Source organism: Ovis aries, chromosome 11 (genome assembly GCF_016772045.2).
Source record: "Ovis aries strain OAR_USU_Benz2616 breed Rambouillet chromosome 11, ARS-UI_Ramb_v3.0, whole genome shotgun sequence".
NCBI lineage: Eukaryota > Metazoa > Chordata > Mammalia > Artiodactyla > Bovidae > Ovis > Ovis aries.
In genome coordinates, this window is record NC_056064.1 from 59,195,917 (window position 1) to 59,209,357 (window position 13,441).

Consider the following 13,441-nt stretch of genomic DNA (forward strand, 5'->3'; position numbering starts at 1 on the left):
TTATAAAGCAACAAGATAGGCAGTCTCATTAAGCAATCCTCATGTTTCACAAGAAAAGCTGAATCTCAGTGAGATTAAGCCATACGTGAACCACTGCTCAGAACTGAAGTCCCTGTCTGGAGAACTCCAGTCACTGAGAATGACACCGTACAGAAGAGCTTTCAGGGCAAAATCAAAGCGCGACCCCGCCAACCCAGGAGCATCACAGTGATTTCTGTGTATGTCTGGGTGACGTAGATAAGCCAGACACCAATCTCTGAATTTGCAGACCTGAGCCTGATTCTACAGATTTTTCTCAACTTTCTACTGGTTCCATGAAGGCACAACTGCTGTTATCATCTCATGCTTTGAGGAAGAAATGGGCCAGCTTTACTGCTCTAGGTTCCCTGATAGTAAAAGAAAAGCTCATCTCACGGACAGACTAACTCTGCTTCTCCAGAGACTTATCACAGAGGAGTCTACTGCCTGCAAGTTATCGAAGACCCAGCTCACAGTGGATGAGCTATAGAGGGCTTGTTATCTCATGTGACAAGAATTCCCAAGATAGGATGTGTCCTCTGGAGGGGCAGCTCAGGAACTCAAGGATTTCCTTGCTTTAGCTCCACTGCTCTTAGCACGATGCTGCTGTTTAGTCACGAAGTCATGTCTGACTCTAGGATCCCACCACGGACAATACCCTCCAGGCCCCTCCGTCCATGAGATTTCTTGAGGCAAGAATACTGGAGTGGGTTGTGATTTCCTTCTCCAGGGCATCTTCCTGACCCGGGATCAAACCCATGTCTCCTGCATGGGCAGGTGGATTCTCTACCACTGAGGCCTGGGGTGTCCCTTCTTAGCATATTTGCCTTTAATCCCAGCCTTGTCTTCTCCATACGGTATAATGATGGCGGGAACATCAGACTGATTTTTTTTTTTTTAATTGGGATATAACTGCTTTACGATGCTGTGCTAGTTTCTGCTGCACAACGACATGGATCAGCTCTAAGTGCACATATACCCCTTCCCTCTCAGGCCTCCCTCCTACCCCAGCCCACCCCTCTCGGTCATCACAGAGCACCCAGGTGAGCTGAGTTCCCTGTGCTACTCAGAAACTTCCCACTAGCTGTTTTACACATGGTAATGCGTGCCTGTCAATCACGACCCCCCTCACAGACAGCTTAGACTCGCGACTCATTTCTGATCAAGGGTAGAAGATAGTGACCTATGCGCTTTCAGAGGGGACCTCTCTTTCTGTTTTCTTCCATCTTTGCACTCATTAATGATGGCAGAGTGGAAATCTGGGAGCAGCCTGGGTCCCATATGCAAGGGTATACCATTTTGACACTAAATTGCTTGCTATTACATACAAGAAAATTAGACTTTTAAAAATCTCATTTAAGCAACTACTCCTTTCATCCTCTTCTACTTGCTTCGCAGTCGATACTGTAATGACCAGCTCCTTGTCAGTTTCCCGTAACCGACACTCGACGCCGCAGCTGGAGGGAGGGTTGGAGGGCCACCATGGTGCTCTCCCTCCAAGGCAGCCACAGCTTCCATTGCACTGATGCACCTTCTAGCCCCTGCCTGCATTCCATTCTACATGCCCCATCCCAGAAATCCCAAACTTCCTTCTGTTTCCCAAAGGGAGAAACAAAGCAACCGTCAAAATCCTGTCCTAACATCAGGACTCGGAGCTTCCTATTTGTCGTGCAGTCACCTTCTGGACCCTCAGCTTGCGCTTCTGCTCAGATGCTCAATCGTGTCTCTTTGCAACACCGTGGACTGTAGCCTGCCATGCTCCAGAATCCACGGGATTCTCCAGGAAAGAATACTGGAGTGGGGTGCCAGGCCCGGGATCTTCCCAACCCGGATGGAACCCACATCTCTTATGTCTCTTGCATCAAGAGGAAGATTCTTTACCTCTAGCACCACCTGGGAAGTCCCAGGGCCTTCAGCTACCAGCTCCTAAGTGAGGTCTTTCCTGACCCTCCTTTCTAAAGGACACCTCATCACCTCTCGTTGCCTTGTTTTATTGGCTCAAGACTCTTAATGGTATCTGAAATTTTTTCTAGTTATTTGATTACTTATTTGTTTTACGCTTTCCATCATTAGACTGTAAGCTCCAGAAAAGCCAAGACCTTAAACACTTAGACGAGGTTTGCGAAAGCACAGCTTAACGTCGTTTGTATATTCTCCACCTTTTAGCTTAATTTTCTGGATCTATTTTCATGCTCTTCCATAAGCATTCAGATTGCTTGGGGCTGTGTGTTCACTGGAATCTTATTACATAAATGATTTTGTGTTCTTCTTTTATGCATTTGAAGGTTTCCAATAGACCATGCTTAAGTCACCGTAGTAATCAGAAACTAAGGGAATTTTAAAATAAAATCATAAAGAAACTTAGAAGGATTAGGGGGGGAAAAGCAGCTAATTGGGAGAATAAACATCCAAAATGATGTCTAATTTGGTTGAAAATAACCAGGATCTACTGCCTGACGCTGGTAAAAGATTACTGAAGTTCTTGACTCCTGGCTTAATTTGCAGTCTGACCTGAGGGAGACTGTTAAAGTTCTCATAAGTCGGGTGGACACTTTCTAATAAATGCCTTGCAGATCTTAAGGTACAACAGTTTCAAGTCTCCAACACTGGAGAACTTTTCGGAATGTTTTCAGTTACCTTTCAAAATTAAAAACAGCTCTGCCTGTAGTGCACTTGTTTTGTTTGAGTGTGAAAGCCGTCTCAACAAGAGCTTGCGTGAAAGCAAAAATTTGGGAAGTGCAAAAGAAAAATCGGTTTTGTGTTTACCACATAATGATACTCTATCAACTGTGCTGATTTTTTAAAAAACTGTCTTTTCAAATGTATTTCAAATATCATTTTAAGCATGTTTCCTTCCTTCATCCATGCAGTTGACAACTGCTTTCTGCCCACATGCTGCGTGATTGGCAACACGAGTTAAAGCTTCAATATTTGGATGATGAGCGGATAAAGGGATGTTCAAAATAGAACCAGAAAAGTAGTTCCTTGGAAATTTTGCATGCCCGCATTAAGTCACATCATTCTATAGATGTTTTCTGTCAGCTTTCTAGTGTTTCAAGCCTGTTTTCACTCTTTTTTTCCTCTAAGCAGATTTAACCTTAGAGACCAAATAATGATATCCTTCCTAAAAGGGAAAAAAAAATGTTTCCTCAAATTACTTCAGCGGACTTCCGCTGATGTTTTATTTTCAATAAACCTGGAGGCAAATAGCCACTTCTGAACTCTGCACTTTGCCCTGTGAGTTTCACAACCTGGCGGAAGGTCAACACCAGAGTCACAGTGTTAGCAAAAATGAAAATGATATGCACAAATTGTTATTTATACAAGTCCCTGATTTTGTTTACCGAGTTTAACATAAACTTTGTCTTTTGATTAAAAGCAAATGTTCAAGTTCTCTGTAGGGACCTGGTGTTCTAGGTGATTAAATCCTAAAAAAAAAAAAAAGGAAAAGAAAAGAAAAAAGCTGCAAAGGGCAAGAATTAACTGAGAAAGGCAGATGCCTTGCAGGAATTCCTTTGGTATTAAATAGCAGAAGATAATGACCAGGCTCTGTGAATATGTGGAACAGAAAAGGGGTGAGACCACAAAAGACATGCTTTACTTATTAAGGTCTTCAGAAAAGGGTACCATTCACAACAATTGGTATAATACACCCAAAGTAATAAAAATGATCATCCTTTTGAGTTATTCTACTTCTTAAAATTTACCAAAGTGAAGTCATCAAAAAAGTAAATACAGATAATGTCTTTTCTGATTATGACTCTCTATTCCTTACTGAAATACCAGTATGAAAAGTAAAAAAAAAATTATAATTGGAAACTAAATGAATAATGATCATATTAATTTATTATAGAAAATAAATCCATTTAAAGTATTTTATAGGATATTTCATTCACTGAGAAAATTGCCAATAAATTTCATGTATGTGAACAGAGCAAGCTGCTAAAACTATATATCCAGTGTGACTGGCCATTTATAAAATCTACAAATTACATGTAAATGTATATGTATGAATTAATTGGCCTATTTATCTGGTGTTGCATGTACAGATAATTTTCATTTATCTTGCTATATGTTTTTATTTTAATGTTTTCTCAAAGAATATATGTTGCTTTTATAATGAAGCTGCTGCTGCTACTGCTACTAAATTGCTTCAGTCGTGTCCGATTCTGTGCGACCCCATAGACGCCAGCCCACGAGGCTCCCCTGTCCCTGGGATTCTCCAGGCAAGAACACTGGAGTGGGTTGCCATTGCCTTCTCCAATGCATGAAGGTGAAAAGTGAAAGTGAAGTCGCTCAGTCGTGTCCGACTCTTAGCAACCCCATGGACTGCAGCCTACCAGGCTCCTCCACCCTTGGGATTTTCCAGGCAAGAGTACTGGAGTGGGCTGCCATTGCTTTCTTCGTATAATGAAACAATAGTTGTTAAAACTGGAGCTCAGCTGTTTATATTTTTTTCCAGACACAAAAGGAACACCTGTTGAATTTATCAAGATCCTCCATGTTTTATTATGTCCAAAGAAGCGCACAACAACGGATTCCTTACTCTTTTGTTTCTCCTTTTTTGGAATTCCTCACTCCTGAGAGAGAAAACCTTAACTGTTAAAAACTACTAATAAATACCTATGATATCTTCAGCTTTGACTATAGATATGGCTAGGAAATTTTAGAAGTTAATAATTCTTGTCCTCGAGGAGTTTACTATCTTGCTGGGGAAAACAGACTTAACTAACTATTTGAAGTATTTACAGAATAATTAATGGACAATTTGTGTGGTCCCAATCAACTGTGTGGTCAATTTCCTGAATTTTTCCTCTTCTCAGATGAAGTTAAAGCTTAAGAGAGTGGCAGGGATCTTGTGGAATTAATAACAAGAGCATATACAGTGAAGCCACAATTAAGTTTATTACTTCGGATTGAGTGCAGCTCAAATTAAGTTCTTTAAAACATGCACGTGAAATCCGTGCATCCTTTATTTGTTTTTAAATGTTAGGGAATTAAAAACATCCGAATACATCATTTAACACAAATTTATGAATTCCAATGAAAATAAAATGCTAAATTAAATAAGAATCCAGTCTCATACCAGAGGCAATTTAAGCATAACCCGCTGTCCAGTGTTTGGCGATTTATTTGTATCCATGATAGGAATATGGGGACTATTGCCCCAGTGCAAAGAATGGCCTTTCTAAGTGACTCTTCTGTGTTATGCCCTCGGGTCCTATGATTGTATGTTGTCTTCATGCAAGTTCTAACTTAAAAATGAAACGAGACAAAAATAAAAAACAAAAAAAAACTGAAAAATGGAAAAAAATAGAGACAAAATAAAAATCAGTGACAAAAGGCTCAATATCTGTTAGTAATTAAATATCACGTTGTTTCCTTGGAATTTAGCAGGCAAGAGATCACGTTTCACTCCATTAACTTGTTCTTTTTTACTGCCCACTATTGGAAACAAAGAATGAAAACCAGTTCCCAGATTCACATCTTGATAAACTCCTGGCATCTTTACCAGTAAGATATTCTAACATCATCAATTTTTTTTTTTGATCAAAGATTGCATCATCCCTGGTAATAATGGGGAAAGAATGTTTCAAAAATCCAATGATGTTAACACGTACCTTGCACTTGACATAGAAGTAACCATGGGTTGACCAGTCCTACAGCTGGAGTACAATGGAGAGTCATTGTCTTACGACAAGTTCAGGATAAGACATCACACTGTTATTTTGCATCAGATTTCAAAGGGAGTGATAATACTCATACTCAGCCATCTGCTGTAAGTAGATCAGTGTCTTTATTACCTTAGCTGCCAGATTTGCTTTCAGTTTACATTTATGTAGGGAAGTTTCACTACTCCGATCTTAATGACAAGAAGAAAAGGGAAAGGGTTGGCTTTATGTTTCTATTTTTCTGTGCAATTAAACCCCTGCACTTAAAACATTCACTTCTCATGCCCTTTACATCACCTCTGCTTGTACACAGAAGTCACTTCCTATATGAAACCATAAGTCAGTTGCAATATTAAAATTCATTTCATTTGTTTTTAATGAAATGGGCAACTAGATATACCCTCAAGTGACATCAATGAGTCACTTAAGCATTAGGTGGCTGGGTTGTCCAGAGGAAAAGCTTTTCATCTTCCTTTCTGAATGCCTCATTTTTATAAACCAGAATCCAACATGCCTTCCGTTCTAGAAACTGGTCCAAAAGATCTCCCATTGTCTAAAGAAGCGTCCATATTTTATTTTCATTCCACTTATCATTTCTCCACGGCCAGAATGAGTTTTAGAGTAAGATAAAAAAATATATAAAGAAAGCAGAGCGCTGGAAACAAATCATACAAGCAAGCTCAAGGAGAGTGCCGGGTAGTATCGCAAGGTCCCAACAAGACTGTTTTCCAGCACGGCCTGCCTCTCCATTACCAGTAAAGAGAGCTGCTTATAAAATAAACCACACACACAGACGGAACTCACAATTGGAACATTTAAATGATTATTTGCTTCTCTTTCTACCAGCTTGTAAAACATTATTTTCTTATTCTTCCTTAAATGGCCTGTGCTAATTACACACCGTGACCTCTGCCCTCCAAGTGCCTTCATTTATGGCCGCGCATTCCTTTCCAGGGCAGCTCAGGGTCTGGTTTACAGGATGCTGCTACCAGGCCCTCCCCTCCCCACTTCTGCTCCCCCAGGTCAGGAGCCCAACTCACCAACACAGCCCAGCAAAAGCATTCGTGTTTCAACAGAGATACATAATTCCCTGGAATCCCAAGGAATAAATACAAAATTATATAACTGACACCTCCCTTTGAAATATCAAGCATATTCAGAAATACATTCATGTCGTGTTTCTTTTCTATAAGAGAGTGAGGAGAAAGAAGCATTTTAACCTAGGAATAAAGAGCTAAATTGCCATTGTGGAGTCATTTCTTGAGGGATCACATACACGATTTTGAGTTGGCTTTTTTAAGCAGTTGGAAGTTGGAAGTTTATAAAAGGTTTTGAAACTTCCAGGCTCAGTCTTGCGTGATTAGAAACTGGCGAGGAATCAAAAGATAGATGTAAGATCCCCTGTCAATCTAAATTCATCCAAGGAAACATTTTTAAGATGAGGTTGCACTTGCCCTTCGTTTTATTCGGGTCTAATACAAAGCTGGAACTCAGTTATCATGCATTTGGCCAATCATGGACTCATCCCCACCTGATTTACAGTATGTGAACAGTAGGCTTGATTTACACAAATTGACCTAACAAGTAAAAATCACTGGGGGCTTCCCAGGTGGCGCTAGGGTTAAAAAATCCTCCTGCCAGTTCAGGAGATGCAAGAGAGGCACGCTAGACCCCTGTGTCGGGAAGGCCCCCTGAAGGAGGAAATGGTAACCCGCTGCAATATTCTTGCCTGGGGAATCCCGTGGACAGAGGAGCCTGGCGGACTACAGTCCACGGGGTCACAAAGAGTCAGGCATGCCCGAGCGCTCATTAAAACAGAACTAACTCTGCAACTGAATCATTTAGGAGCAAACTCAGCACGTCCATGCACAGGGATGTATACTTTAAACGATTATTATTGTCACTGGAAGTTCTGGTAACTTTACCCCAATTCTTTATTTATCTTGAATGAAAGTATTTAAGGAAGGTGAACTTGTTGGTTAATTACTTATGACCTTTAATCCATTTCCAGTAGCTGGATATGTCTATAGTGACCCTAAGTAAAAATTTCAGTTGCTTGCTAAATGATTAACAGTTTTCTTTTCCATTGCAAATATGCCCGAGAAAGAAGCAAATTTAAAAGAAGAGAGAGTGGGATCCTTCTGTGCTCATGTGTGGTGGGGCTGGTAGAGGTTCAGTCTCTCAGTCCTGTCTGACTCTTTGTGACCCCATGGACTGTAGCCCACTGGGCTCCTCTGTCCATAGGATTTCTAAGGCAAGAATACTGGAGTGGTTATCCATCCCCTTCTCCAGGGATCTTCCTGACCCAGGGATCAAACCTAGGTATCTTGAATTTCAGGTAGATGTTAACATGTAAAACTATGTAATGTCTGTCATTTTAATAAAATCTCTGTTACAGCCAATACATCTGTTAAGAATACTAGAATGCAAAAACTTACTTGAAGTCAAATTTGATTAATCAAACTGCTTTTTAGAAGAAAGAATACAATTCAAATTAAATGATTTTCAATTAAGAATGTAAAAATCTAAATTTACACAAGTGATAAAAAAGAACTAAATAAATCATTTATGAAAGGGTCACTGGTTATTTCATTAAACCATAAATACTTAATATATTTAAATATGCATAAATGTGTGTATTCATATAAGTAACATAATAATTTGATTTACAAGTAATTCTTCCACAGAGAGCATTATAAACTTATCCAATATCTTCCCTGTGGTATTTGCCTTTGTGTTCGATGTTTTTTTTCCCCCCCTGGACCACCAGGGAATTCCCCAGTTAAGTGCTTTTTCCGCAGATAACATTTCAACATATGATGACTTCTCTCTACAGATGAGGAATCTTTATTCCTCACCCCCTTGCATACTGTAAGGATGACAAGCGCTAAAATTCTGGGATACTGTTCTTCTTGGGATTGCCTGGGCTCTTTCTCCCAACCCGTGGACCAGCAATATGGACTCTCAGAAAAGAAGCCATTTATGTGCCCAGTTGTCAGCGCATCTGGAAACCTTGTCAAAACAATATAACTTTACTTTGTAACTTTTTGACATTGGTATTTATTGCACCTGTCTGTGGGCATGATTTACGACCTGTCTGGTGAATATTTCTCCTCCAGTTGGAGTTTACGAAATGAGATAAGTGTAGCATTTAAACGTCCGTGTGTGCCTTGGGATGGGAAAGGGACATTTCGTATGCATCCCTCCCTAACTCTCTGCTTCCCCCGATGTCATCATCACCCCCAAAACGGCCACCGTGCTCCCGGTCCACTCAGGTCTTCAAAGACAGGGGAGACGGATGGCCGAAGACTACATTTCCCACAATGCCTTTCGCCGGGGACTAGCGGCAAGAAAGCTCATGGTCCCGGAGACATCCAATTGAAAACACGTGCTTGCTGAAAGGAGAGCCCGGTTATCTTGTGTCTTTGTCATGGTGTCCTGGCTGGGACTCATCAGGGTTTCTATCGGTCACCAGAAAACACACTTCCCATTGGCAAAATTGCACTTATTTTAAGAGCAGCCACTCTAATTAAGTGGGCTGCAATCAAGAAAACTTCCTTGAGTGTCCCCTCTGGGTCTTGGTATTAGTTTACAATTGTTTACCAATTCCCCTTAATCTCATAAAGTGCACCCTCCAGATATGTTTTTGTTCTACGGTTTCATAATAAAAATGTAAGCCCTTCAATCTCTACTCTCCAAAGTTTATATGAAAGTGATTTATTTGGGGAAAATTCTATAATTACTAATAAAATTTAACATTTTCTCCCCAAATGTTTGAAATGGGGGGATAGCATCTGTTTCTTTGTCTGCTCAGACCTGCAGATTCCTTCTCTTCCCTGGATTCTAGTGGAAAGCAATATTATCTTAAAAGAACATTGTATGTCATTTATGTAATTATACAAGTGTGAACTTTTTGTACTTAAAAATCAAGGGAAAATTGAAATTAAAAATATTTACATGATGCTTTAAAAGGAAATATACAATGCCGTAGGTAATTCTAAGTTAGTAATGATTTGTGCAGGCTTCACGGGTGGTAACGAATCTGCCTGGTGCTGAAGGAGATGGAAGATAGGAGGGTTCAGTTCCTGGGTCAGGAAGATCCCCTGGAGGAGGAAATGGCAACCCACTCCAGTATTCTTGCCTGGAGAATCCCGAGGGCAGTGGAGCCCGGTGGGCTGCAGTCCATGGGGCCGCCTAGAGTCAGACATACCTGAGCACACACGCATAATGCTTTTGTGCACTTCTGAGATTTACCTAAGGACTCACAATTGAGTGCAGGTGAATGATCACCTATGGTTCATATATATATATATACGAACTAGGGGTTAGCTGGGATTCCCTGGTGACTCAGATGGTAAAGAACCTGCCTGCAGTGAGGGAAACCCTGGTTCCATCCCTGGGTCGGGAAGATCCTCTGGAGAAGGAAATAGCTATCCACTCCAGTATTCTTGCCCGGGAAATCCCACGGAAAGAGGAGCGTGGTGGGCTACATACAGTCCATGGAGTCGCAAAGAGTCAGACAGGACTTCGCAACTAACACACAAAGATGAAATAGGGGTGGTTAAATATGTATAACTTGTAGTTTGTACATTGTTAATCTATCTCACAAGCTCATTCAGTTTGATTCCCAGGTTTTCTTCTGGAAACTTGCGGCAAGACTACTTATCATCTTTTTTCCATGCAGTTGTTGTATTTAATTCCCATGAAAATTTAGGCAATATCTTCCTTTTTAGAAGATCAGAGACTTTGTTTGACAAATGCATATAAGACGGGGCACATTCAGGAACTCTAATACACATGTCGCTACGATGGAGTTCATTCCAGTCATTCCAGGGTCAGCTCTTACAATTTCTTGCTAGCCCAGCCCCAGTTCAGGGAAAACTGAGAAGTCCGTTTCCCTTCAGTGGTGCAGTTTCCTCCTTGAACCTACGCATCCTGAACAGACTGGAGTCTGCCAGCGTGTTACCAAGTCAGTGACGTCAGCACTGGCAGGACATGAAATCGAGGTTAGTAATGGCCCCATGACATCACCCTTTTGTTCCCATCGAACAGATGGTTTCTGTATATTGTGCAATTTTAGATCATTATTCATGGCTTGGGTCAGGATAATTCAGGAAGCCAAAAAACTGCCAAGAAAAATTGACCTGGAACCAGTTCAAAGACTCAAAATTATTTTATTGATTAGATACCTGAGTTTACATCTTTCAGAAGGACACCGTGGACTATCGATACATGCTAATACCTGAGTCATTTTAGTATGCCCGATGTTTTGGACTTCAAAACAAGATCTCCTTTGAAGGGATAACTGTAAAGACGTGTGATAATAAGATGTCTCAGGAACTCGGTTGGGTACAGCTTGAATGGGGGCCAGAAACGATGGACTGAGCAACTGGCTTGTTTGAACTGGATGGTTATTTATTTTCACCTTATACTTGTTGACTTCACATCCGCCCTTCAGCTCAGCTCAGAGACAGTGAAGAGGTATGTTTTAAACAAGCCAGACAGGAAGTTATTTTGAGAGGCCTGGTCCAAGCATTTTAGCAGAACAAGAAGATAAAGCCCAGATTTGGCTGGCTGGCCGAGAACATCAGGGAGAAAGTCATGTTTAAAACAAAAATCAAATCTAAATGTGTCCAGAGAAAGACACCACAAACTCGTATATCCTTTCTCTAAGAACCTGGAGGAGTTTTATCCTAAAGTCTCAGCTATTTTTGGAAGATAAACCCCATTATATTATCACGGCCACAGAGCAAATCTCTTGCATGGGTCATTGCAACTTTGTTCCTTAAAAAAAAAAAAAAAGAAAAGAAAAATTAGTGCTATTCACAAACCTCTATAGACTCGTGCCGACCATGCTTCCTGTCTGTCTACTGTGCCAGCCTCTGATCACGTTACTATCATGCTCAAAATTATTGACTTTTGTTGCCACCCACAGGAGTACAAATTTTATACTAAGAAAATACAATCTTGTTTTATTTTAAATCTCATTTCCGGGTCCTATTAGATGAAGATTGTGGTAGCATTAGAAACGCATGGAAAAAAAGCATGCCATTTCCTGTAGTAATGATGAAAATATACCTCTTATACTTAGGTGAAGGAAGCCTCAATCATAGACAATAATGGGTTCAGAAATGTCCAAGTTTTACTACAACACGACCCATCTCCTTGTATAACTATAATGGACTCCAGCCATAACATACTGCCCACCTGCTTTTGTCAAATAATCGAGCAGTTTAATAATTTTGGTAGTTCATCACCTACCCACCTGCGTCCCCCCCACACAGGCATATACACGGCTATGTAAGTAATAGCAGTGTTACACTTCAGTTCTACAATGAAGTCTGAAAGAGAAGCACGTTTTTTACACAGCGGTGGTGACTGGGGAGGGAGAGTGCGGACATTCTAGCAGCTTCTCCTGATGCTTTTTTTCTTTTTAAAGGCTGACCCGGCTTCCAGGGGAATTGAGCATATGCTTATGATTCAGTATTCTTTTTTTTTTTTTTCAATTACGGGAGAAAGGACACACTCTGAGCTGGTTTCATCCTCAGCAGGGCCCCTCTCCAAAACACAACTATCATGTTTACCACCAGAAGCAATCCCAAGGTACGTATTTCCTGGGATGTTCTGTTCGTCACTCTGGAGCACAGGTTTTGTGTTTGTAATTGCCCTTCTTACATTTTAAAACATCATTTTCTGGAAGGGGAAGATTGTTCCTTCTGCGTGATTCCATACGGACTGGGCCCTTGCCATGCATGTCTGTTCTGCAATGATTTGTAAACTCATGCAACCTGATGGCCCAGTAGTAAAGTATTGACCTGCCAATGCAGAGACGAAGGAGATGCGGATTCAATCCCTGGGTCAGGAAGATCCCCTGGAGAAGGAAATGGCAACCCACTCCAGTGTTCTCGCCTGGGAAATCCCATGGGCAGAGGAGCCTGGCGGGCTACAGTCCGTGGGGTCGCAAAACATTTGGACACCCCTGTGCTCACAATGGGATAAACGCTGTTTTCTAATGTCCTGATTTCCCACTCACAGCAATACCAATGTTGGCCTTCAAATTGCAATGAGTACTGCATGGATCCTGATTTTTCCCCTGTGCTCCTGCAGAAAGTATACCGTGTAGGGTGCTGGAGACGCACTGGAGAAATGAAACATACCCTGTAAGTGGTAACTTGGTTTGGCAAATAAACAGACAAGAAAAGTGTATCAAAGAAATTGGGTGGGAATGACTTCTTCGGGATCTCTTGTTCAAGATGCTCTAAAAAGGTAAAAATCTATGCCTTTAAGCGAACAGATAGCTGTGTTTACATGTAGTGTTCGCCAAGTACCAACTGATAAAGACTTCTAGTTCCTGCTTGCTGTTAAAACTCTCATTTCGAAGCTTAAAAAAGAAAAGGCTAAATGGAGACGTGTTTTATGTCACTGAATAAATAAATACATACTGTAATACTTTCCTCCCAGGAGCCAAAGAAAGCTCCTTGCATTTTGAAAAAAGCCTTGATAGAAGTACCCATTCAAATGATCAAAGTCGACAAAAATTTTATTACAGAAGGAGTCTTCTCAGAGATATCCTATTTTTTCTTAGCATTTGAGCCAGGTTAACTTTATAAAGAGATCAGGAAACAAACAAACAAAAAAAAACCCTAAACCCCCAAAAGCCACCCCCCCACCCTACCCCCATTACTACCAAATGCAGCTCAAACACTTCTGCAGCCCCCGGGAGCCTCCATACAACAAGGGCTCCTGAGATG